Source organism: Triturus cristatus, chromosome 6 (genome assembly GCF_964204655.1).
Source record: "Triturus cristatus chromosome 6, aTriCri1.1, whole genome shotgun sequence".
In the NCBI taxonomy this organism is placed as follows: Eukaryota; Metazoa; Chordata; class Amphibia; order Caudata; family Salamandridae; genus Triturus; species Triturus cristatus.
This window is the reverse complement of record NC_140589.1, coordinates 1,804,502,700-1,804,512,788: the sequence shown is the minus strand read 5'-3', so window position 1 is coordinate 1,804,512,788 and position 10,089 is coordinate 1,804,502,700.

The following is a 10,089-nucleotide window of genomic DNA, read 5'->3' as shown; positions in this document are numbered from 1 at the left end:
CTTCGTAGTCGTGTTTTACGAATGTGCTTTGCATAATGCTACTTCGCTGCACGTATTTAACACAGTCCTACGGTGGGTCAGGTTCAAAGAACCGAACAAGGCTGGTGTGGCTATTGATTTTATTTCTACTCGGTGCATTATCTTTTGGTACACCTGTGCTGCAGGTGGACCCTGAGCAGGTGTGGAGGTCTTGGCTCTCACTTCCTTTGATCAGATTATAGTTCTTCAAAGTCACAGTGAATACATATGTTTGCAGCAAGAATCAAGTGTGTTCATTCTTTTTAGATACAGATGATCTGCCAAACTGATATTTTCTTTTATAATATCTGTCACTAATTAAATTGTCTTATGGGTTACGTTTGACAACATACCTGCAAAGGCTGTCAAAGGTGATGTATACATTATTTCTTCAAAAATAAAATTGGTTTCTACATTAATCATGAAAGATACATATGTCCATGGGGATGTTAATTGCTGATGACATTTGGTACATTGTATTCAGTGTAATGTATTTATTTGCTTCAACCCTAAAATGTTGCTGGTTCGGTGCACACTTCAAAGGCAACCCTAATTGGACAAACTGTTGCTGGACAGAGAATGTGAGGCTTCTAATTCTGAATTTTTTTTGTAAAATAGTACTGTTTTATTCTGTGCTGTGAACCTTAAAATCGCAATAAAGAAATTAATAAAAAAATAAAAAAATTAAAATTAAAACCCTAAAATGTTAATTTCTGGCATTTTTATAAACTTGAAAGGACAAGAGAGATCCCTAATTCAATACCTTATTGCTGTATTTGGATGTCAGACTGGCACTAATGAGGTGAAGTCTGTGCCCAAGCCGTGTAAACATGTAAAAAAGACAAAATAATGATGTAATACTAGCACAAATTGTTCCGCATTATATCACATATGTTGCCTTTTGCTGCCACATAATTTGGCACTCCCCTGCCGCATAATTCCAGTAGACCTGCATATAACATAAAACCTGTAATATATTAGATCCTAGATCTCCAATTCTTCCAAACTGCAAGATTTGTTAGTCCACACTAAAGTCTCTGTCTGGCCACACTGGAGTCAGCAGCCACAAGGGTGTAGTTGTGATCAGTGTAAGAGTTGCAGTGGCATTGGCTGTAAATGTGTGAGGGGCATTCTGCATCCCAACTGTGGTGTTTTTTAAATAGAAGGAAGCAGGTGGTAGTGGTGTCCCATTTTCATTGATTGACCTAGGATCGATGGCACCCTTGCTCTGCCACTAGATAGCCGCCCCAAACGTATATTCAATCACACTCACTTGCTCCTTCCAAGTCAAGAACAATTTTTACGCCCTACCACTTTCACATTTTGCCAGCCACTGCTGGCTATGCACCAAGGATTTAACTGGTTTGTAGGAAATGTGATGGTGTGACCATGTATTATAAGGAATAAAGTGCCCCCTGCCATACATGATAAGGATATTGCAAGCCAACTTGGAGGTTTATAACCTGATAAAGGAACTCCGTCGACAGCCTTGTTCCTCTATATGGTCATGGAACTCTACGGTGACTTGCAATAACCTTATAATGTGCGGCAGGGTATACTTTTTCCCATATATATTGTGACGCATCCAGTCTCCAGATATAGAGAATTTACATCAGAACTCAAGTGTATTAATTCATTACAGTTGAGTTCTGATGTCACAATACCTGCTGCCAGTGCTGACAGCTGAGGGGAAAGGCAGGTCAGGCCACACAGCATAACTAAAGCAGGCTTTTAAGACTTTGCAGCTCAAGTTTCACATGGATACACCAACTATGGCAAGTCTACTGTTTCTTTTCTGCCTCAAGCACGACCGCCGCTATAGTAATGCAGATCTCGGCAGTCAAAAAGTTGCTCCTTAAAGCAGCATTTTCAATTACCTGTCTGTGCAGCGCGGATCAAACAGTTTGTTTCATCTGCTAGTTTACAAACTGACACGGGTCTTGCAGGCTACCAATATGGTGCCCGTGCTTCTTGCTAAAATCAGGGTCCAACAAGAACAAAAAATAGGAACAACAGTTTGTGTTCCTGCTGGATCCTGATTTTAAGAAAAAGCCTGGGCATCATATTGGCAGCTGAGATCTGCATTATCAGAGCAGCAGTCTTGCTTGGGGCCACGTAGTGTAGTTCCTATATCCCTGATAGGCTCTGTGCATTGGAATAATAAAGACTATGGTTTTGACATAGGAGTGAGGTCAGTATGTCTCTATCGAATACACTAAACTTAATTACTTGTGTGTGCCAACTAACTCAGAGGTCACTAAAAAACTTCTCGAATAATCAAGAAGGGATTAGTTTCTGACAACCGCATAAACATGACAACTTTGTTTCCCTTAGAATCGGAACAATCTCAGAATCGTGGAAACAATAGATAACAGTTTCACTCAGTCAATCGTGCATGCTTCGTTTCTACAGAGTCGCACAGAAATAGATAGATGGGCGTTTCAATACACAGGGTTTATTGAACAGTCTTATTTCTCATGCAAGAGATATGAACTGCTACAATCGTAAGACAGAATGCGAAGTATAATATGTACAGCGTTAGCAGTAAGATAAAATAATACTGCAATAGCATGGTTTGTAGCTATGACAGATATTCCTAAAAATACATACATAAGTAACACAGGCTAAAATGTTATTACTCATCTAATGCTTCTAGCTAGTTCTACCCCAGTATACCTAACCTAAGTGTAGTACGAGGTAAGAAGTAGGTACTGTTTGTCTATAGTCTAGTTTAGCTATGGTTGCCAAGATTTGCCAAAAGTCCCTCTAGGTTCTAGTCCACTCCGTACCTTAGAATGAGTGAGGTTGGAATCTCTATCCGAGTCTCGATCTCTAACACCCCGCAAGGGGAATAAGAAACACTGGAGCTGGATTCTCTGCGAGGAGGATGACAGCGTCTGGTCAGTGCGTCTGGCGGGGAGTTGACTTCCTTCCGAACTTGCCGTGGCGAGCCGCGACGTGCAAGTAGGCAGCCGAACCGTGGTTTGCCATGGTAAGTGAAGGTATATTTATACCTTGAAGGTGTTTAGGAATGCAAGTATTGACATAAAAGTCGGGCAGAAGAGCGTCATGAATGAACCCCTAAGGAATAGATGTTCATGCATAATAAATGAGTTCTTGGAGAAATCAATATCCAAGCAAGGAGAAGTCCTAAAGGCTTAAGAGTCTGGTTTTCCAAGAACTCGTTGTGACGTAGATGAACAGATGTAGGTGGCCATGCCTGTATTTGGTTAGCATGGATAATGCCTAAATAAGGATAGGATTTCTGTGCCTACATATGGGCAATGCGAATTGTGCCTATATAAGGACATAAATCGGGAAACCTATATACGGTATCTAAATCGACACACAGCAGGGCCCCCCAGTAGACTGTGATGAGGAGCCACTCAGACTCTGGTATCTCACAGATATTCGTAGGCTTTAGGCTGAATTGGGGCCTTCTTATGCCAGGTTACACCTCCTTGTGCTGGTCCAATTATTCATACTCATATGGCCTCTTTAAACCAGTAGCAAAGCACCTCCTTCTCTCTTTGCAACTTCAATGTTTTAGATTTGCTTTTTTTAATTAATCTGTTTTTCCCTCAATATATTTTCTGTTCTTTCGTCCTGATTTACTTTGTAAGATTAATCTTAAAAATGTACATTATCTTCCTTACTTTCTTCACATTGACATAAAATGACTTAGTCGAACCTGTTGCCTAATACATCACACCCACCCGGCTCCTCTCGCCCAATCAATTTGCTTCTTTTTTAGTGCATGACATCTAGTAAGTGGCCACGCAACCACTGATGCAAAAACTCATTAATAACAATTATAGGTTCGGTTCAGTTCTTGATTATTCTCTAGAGCTTTTTCCGTATGTGTAAGACTGGTATTGGTCTTACGTCAGGAGATATGTGGTCCTTTGAGTTTAGAGCCGTGGACCAGGGCAGTGATTCACAATCTAGCATCGTTACATGGCAATCAGAGCCCCAGTTGAGTTTACCTTAAGTAAGAGTTATATCTTTGCAGCTGTTACTCAGTTACAGAAAGAAGTATTTGAGGGGACATTGAGGGGTGCAAATAAACTAATAATTGATCAAAAGTCACCACACAGGGTGTCTCGCGTCTCTTGAGGGGTGTGACGAGAATCCCTACAAACAGGCTATAATACATACTAAGTTGAAAGTTATAGGTGATAAGGTGAGTGGCAGTCATTTGCTAACTCTCCGCCAGAGTGGAATGTGGTGGCAAAATGTTGGAGTTGGGTCGCACAAGTTTGATCAATGAGGATAAAATTTAGAGTCTCTGTTCCACCTGGATTTTGGAGAAACGAATTGTCATTAAAACTGCTGCCCTGGAATGCTGCTGGTTTGCAGTGCTTTAATAACGACCCTGCGATAGGGTTGATTTTACAAACCATGAAGTACACTGTTGGAGCCGGCCTCGTGGCGTGGTCCTGTTCCCCCTCGCTAAGCCGCACGAGGTCCCATGCACCTCGGGGCTCCTCCATTTTGGATTATACGTCACTCCACGTGACCACCGACGTGACCCCGCTCCACCCGGCCTCGGTCCCAGCGAAGCCCGACATCGAGGCGCCAACCCCTGGCCCGGGGGATACCACGTGAACCCTTCCCACTCCCGGCGGAGGGCAGTATCGATGGGACCCCCAACCGTCCTTCCACACCTAGGTGCGAGTGCCCCACAGCTCTCTGGGGCCTGGCGCCTCTCCTGCTGGGCGTCTGGCCGCTCCCTACCCGGCCTCTCCGCCCCCCCGGGCGCAAGGGTCCGGACATCTAAGGGCTCAAGTCCTATATCTGGGGCGACCCGGCAAAGAGACAACAGTTGTATCCCGGAGTCAAGAGCCCTGCTGATCGGATCGCGGCTGACCCTACGGAGAAAGACTTATCCTGAACCTACACCCTGAGCCCTGCTGACGACGTCGCGGCTCCACCGTGCTTGAAGACCTTCACGAACCTTTGGGGTCCTGCTGACGCTGTCGCGGCCCGACCTTGTTGGACTAGCCATCAGAGCCCAGCTGACCTCGTCGCGGCTCGACCAAAGCGAACCTACCACCGGAGCCCTGCTGACTGTGTCGCGGCTCGACCCAAGCGGAACTACCACCCGAGCCCTGCAGACGCCGTCGCGGCTCTCCCCGTCCGAGCTACTTCGAGACCAGCACGCAAGGCCTGGCGCAGAGCCTCCCCGTACCTGGCTGGTACTGAGACTGACCCGCTGCCCTATCCCCCTAAAGACATTGAGACTCTTTTTGGATCACTCGATCCCACTGTAAATATTGAATGTGCTACCTTTGATAAAGAACCAAGATAAGCAACTGCTACAGAGTCCGGTGTGGTGGTGTTACTGGGCCTAGTACGATCTCAGGAGAAGGACCTCTCTTAGGAGGCTTCTCAGCGGCGCTCGGCTATAACTTTGCGGAAGGGAGGTGGCTGGAGCAGTCCCCCCGACTCCCCGGTGGTCCTCCCTCCAACATTTGGTGGCCAGCGACGGGATCCGAGCCAGACACAATCGTACAAGCAAGTAACGCAACCACTACCTAACCAGACGGAAAGAAGGGAACCATGAACGACCAAGAAGCAACCATCGCCGCAACCTTCCAACTGGAAAAGCTGGAAGAGTACACCCACAAAGAACTGAGACAATTCTGCAAGGACAAAGGGATCCCAACCACAGGATTGGGCACCAAGGAAGAAATGCAGAAAGCCCTGAAACCTGGGCAGAATCCGAGACCACTCCCCCCCGAGCCGAGGGAACCGCGGCCCGGGGCGGAAACCTGCCACCGACCATAACCCCGACAGATGGGGGACGAAGCATCCTGGAAGCCGGCCTGTCCCACGAGGAGATGCAAGAACGGGAGAGGGTCCGGACACACGAAATGGACCTCGCCCGACTCCGGCTGGACGGTGAACTCCTGCTGGCAGAGAAGAAACTAGCCTTGGAGCAACTCCGGCTGCAGGAGGAAATCGAAGAAAAGAAACGGCAGCGAGAACTAGAAGAGAAACGGTTAACCCTCGAACACGAGAGGGGCCTCAAGGCACTCGAACTGAAATCCAAAACGGGGGAGACCGGCACCCCCGGGGCCCGGGACGCTCTGCCACTAACCGAGCCGAAGGTTCATATCCCCAAGGATGTCGTCAAGGAATACTACAAAAACGACGACATCCAGCAGTGGTTCCGAGCCTACGAGGTAGCCATGACCTCCCATCGGGTACCCCGGAAGGATTGGGGTGCCGGCCTATGGGGAGGTTCCTCAGCGAGGGCCGGGATACCCTGCTGCAACTCCCCGACGCGGTGATGACCTCATACGACCACATGAAAGAAGCCCTACTCACACGCTACGGACTATCAGCCGAGATGTACCGGCAGCGCTTCCGGGACTGTAAGAAGCTCCCCGGCACCACATGGGTCGAATACGTGGACTTCTTCAGCCGGGCCTTTGAAGGGTGGATAAAAGGGAGCAAGGTCACCTCGTACAACAAACTGTTCGATCTCATTGTCTGGGAGCACCTCGCCAACAACTGCTTTGTGGAACTAAGGCAACAACTCCTGGACAGTAAGCTGACCGAGCCCCGGAAGCTCGCCGCCGAAGCCGACCGATGGGTCAACACCCGGGTCCCCCGGAACCCCGTGGGGGACTACCAACGGAGTACCACGGGACCTCCTCGCCAGCGGGGCGGAGGAGGGGGGTCCCACCGCAGTCGAGACTTCCCGACCGGGCCGCCCAGAAGCCCGCCACGAGGCCAAGCCGCCAACCACACGTCCCCGACCCTGGTCCGAAGGGGGACCCCCATCGCCAGGCCTGGACCCCGACCAACAGTGACCTGCTTCGGCTGCCAACAGACCGGCCACTTTGCGAGCGACCCGGCCTGCCCTGTGAACCGGCGGAGCGGGACCGCTGGGCCCCCTTCCCGACAAATAGCCGCCGCAGCCCTGGGGGAAGGGGAGGACGAGGAGGAAAACCGCGAGGACGGGTCCCCCGAGTGGGAACCAGCTGCCATGTCACTCGTATGCCTGGGCCCCCGCGAAATGGTGCCCCGGGCTGCCATCCCAAGCAACACCCAGAAGTACCAGCAGTGGGTCACCATCAATGGACAACGGGCCGAAGCTCTCCGGGACACTGGGGCCAGCTTGACCGCTGTCCGCTGCCACCTGGTGACCCCCGAACAAATCCTGCCGCATGTCCTATGCCCTGTCCGGACCGCGGACAACACCGAAAGCATGTGCCGGATGGCCAGGATCCCCTTCGAGTGGGGAGGAGTGTCAGGCACCCTCAAAGTAACTGTCCGCGACGACGCCCCGGTGGACTGCCTCCTGGGGAATGACCTAGAGAGCTCCCCCTGGGCCCAGGTGGAGCGCCGAGAGCATCTGGGGATGCTAGGGCTGCCCGAGTGGGCCTGCGCCACCACCCGGTCCATGACCGCCCAACCTGCCGCCGCCGCGGCCCCCGACGAGCCTACGGGCCCAGAACTATCACCCTCCTCCGGCACGGAGGAACCTGACGATGAGGCCGGGCCATCCGAACTTCCTCCCGACGAGGCCGCCTCCCTCAGCGAGATCCCCGAGCTGGCCCAGTGGCCCCACCCACGAACAATTCCAGCAAGAGCAAAAGGCCTGCCTGTCCCTCGAGGGGGCCCGACAGCAAGCGGCCGCCCAGGCCTCGGGGGACCCCACAGGAACCCACTGGATCTATTGGGACAATGACTTATTGTACAGCGAGCAGAAAGTCGCCGAACTAGGAGCCGGCCGGGTGTTGGTGGTTCCCCTCCGATTCCGAGAGTTCCTCCTGAACTTGGCGCACGACGTACCCCTCGCCGGACACCTCGGGCGAGACAAAACTTACAGCCGCCTAGTGACCCATTTCTATTGGCCCCGAATGCGGAGAGACCTGGACCATCACTGCCGGTCCTGCCAGACCTGCCAGGCTAGCGGAAAGACTGGGGGTCGAGTTAAGGCCCCCCTCCAACCATTTCCAGCCATCCACACCCCGTTCGAACGAGTAGGGATCGACATCGTGGGGCCCCTCGACCCCCGGACCGCCCTGGGACACCGCTTCATCCTGGTACTGGTTGACCACGCCATCCGATACCCCGAGGCCATCCCACTCGGCACTGTGACAGCTCCAGTGGTGGGCCGGGCCCTGATGGGCATCTTCTCCAGAGTGGGGTTCCCCCGAGAAGTGGTGAGCGACAGGGGTACGAACTTTATTTCAAAATACATGAAATCCCTCTGGCAACAATGTGGGGTCACCTACAAATTCACCACTCCTTACCACCCCCAGGGAACGGACTGGTCGAGCGGTTCAACAGAACCCTGAAGGGAATGATCAAGGGTCTGGAAGAGCCCCTGAGGAGGAGATGGGACGTCCTGCTGCCCTGCCTCCTGTTCGCCTATCGAGAGGTACCACAGAAATCCCTGGGCTTCAGCCCCTTCGAACTATTGTATGGGCACCCCGTCCGAGGGCCCCTCAGCCTGGTCAAGGAGGGCTGGGAGGCGAACGTCCAAGATGCCCCCCCCGACGTCTACCGGTACCTCCTGACCCTGCGGAACCAGACTCGGAGGTTCCGGGCCCTGGCAGAAGCCAACCTCGAAGCCAGCCAAGAAGACATGAAACGCTGGTATGACGAGAATGCCTCGACCATCGAGTTCGAGCCGGGCCAGCAAGTCTGGGTCATGTCGCCCGTGGACCCCTGCGCCCTGCAGGACAAGTGGACCGGGCCCTTCAAGGTGGTTGAGAGGAAGAGCCCCGTCACCTACCTGGTCGACATGGAGGCCCCGAGGAACCCCCTCCGGGTCCTACACGCCAACCGGCTCAAGCCCCACTTTGCCCGAACTGAACTAAGCCTGCTGCTGGCTACCGACGATGGGGGCGAAAACGACTCCGAGCCCCTACCAGACCTCCTGGGGTCCTCGGGCCAAGACGGCTCCGTGGAGGGCGTCCACCTCTCCGCCACCCTGACCCCAGAACAGCGCCATGACTGCCGGAAGCTGCTGCAACCCTTCGCTGCCCTCTTCTCTCTCATGCCCGGGGTGACCCCCTGGTGCGTCCACGACGTGGACACCGGGGACAGCCCCCCGGTGCGGCACCGCGCCTACAGAGTACCCGACCGAGTCCGAGCCTGCATACAGACCGAGGTCTCCAAGATGCTCGCCCTCGGAGTCATCGAGCCCTCAGACAGCCCGTGGGCCAGCCCAGTGGTCCTGGTGCCGAAGGCTGCTGCCCCCGGCACCTCCCCGGAACTCAGATTTTGTGTAGACTACCGGGGCCTGAACGCAGTCACCAAGACCGATGCCCACCCCCTGCCACGGGCAGACGAGCTGATCGATCGCTTAGGGGCCGCTCGCTACCTAAGCACCTTTGATCTCACCGCTGGGTACTGGCAGATCAAGCTCACTCCCGGCGCCCAGGAACGATCCGCCTTTTCCACCCCCGATGGGCACTACCACTTTCGGGTGATGCCCTTCGGGATGAAGAATGCCCCAGCGACCTTCCAGAGGCTGGTGAACAAGGTCCTGGCCGGGCTAGAAGCTTTCAGAGTGGCCTACCTCAACGACATTGCCGTCTTCAGCAACCACTGGGCCGCGCACCTAGGACACCTCCGAGAAGTCCTGGCCGCTCTCCAAAGGGCCGGGCTCACAATTAAGGCCAGCAAATGCCAGATCGGTCAAGGATCTGTGACCTATCTGGGCCACCAGGTGGGGAGTGGCCAGGTGGCGCCCCTCCAGTTAAAGGTCGATGCCATCCAGGCGTGGGAGCCCCCCGCAACCCAAACCGCTGTCCGGGCCTTCTTGGGCCTCACAGGCTACTACCGGCGATTCATTAAAGATTATGGCAGCATTGTGGGGCCCCTTACGGAGCTCACTTCCAAGAAACAGCCCAAGGCGGTGCACTGGACGCCCCGCTGTCAGACCGCTTTTGAAGCCCTCAAGGCGGCCATGTGTGCTGCCCCTGTGCTACAGGCCCCTGACTACAGCAAGAAATTTGTGGTTCAGACCGATGCATCAGAGTACGGGGTCGGGGCGGTCCTCTCCCAGATGGACGCCGGGGGCCTCGACCGACCTGTGGCCTTTAT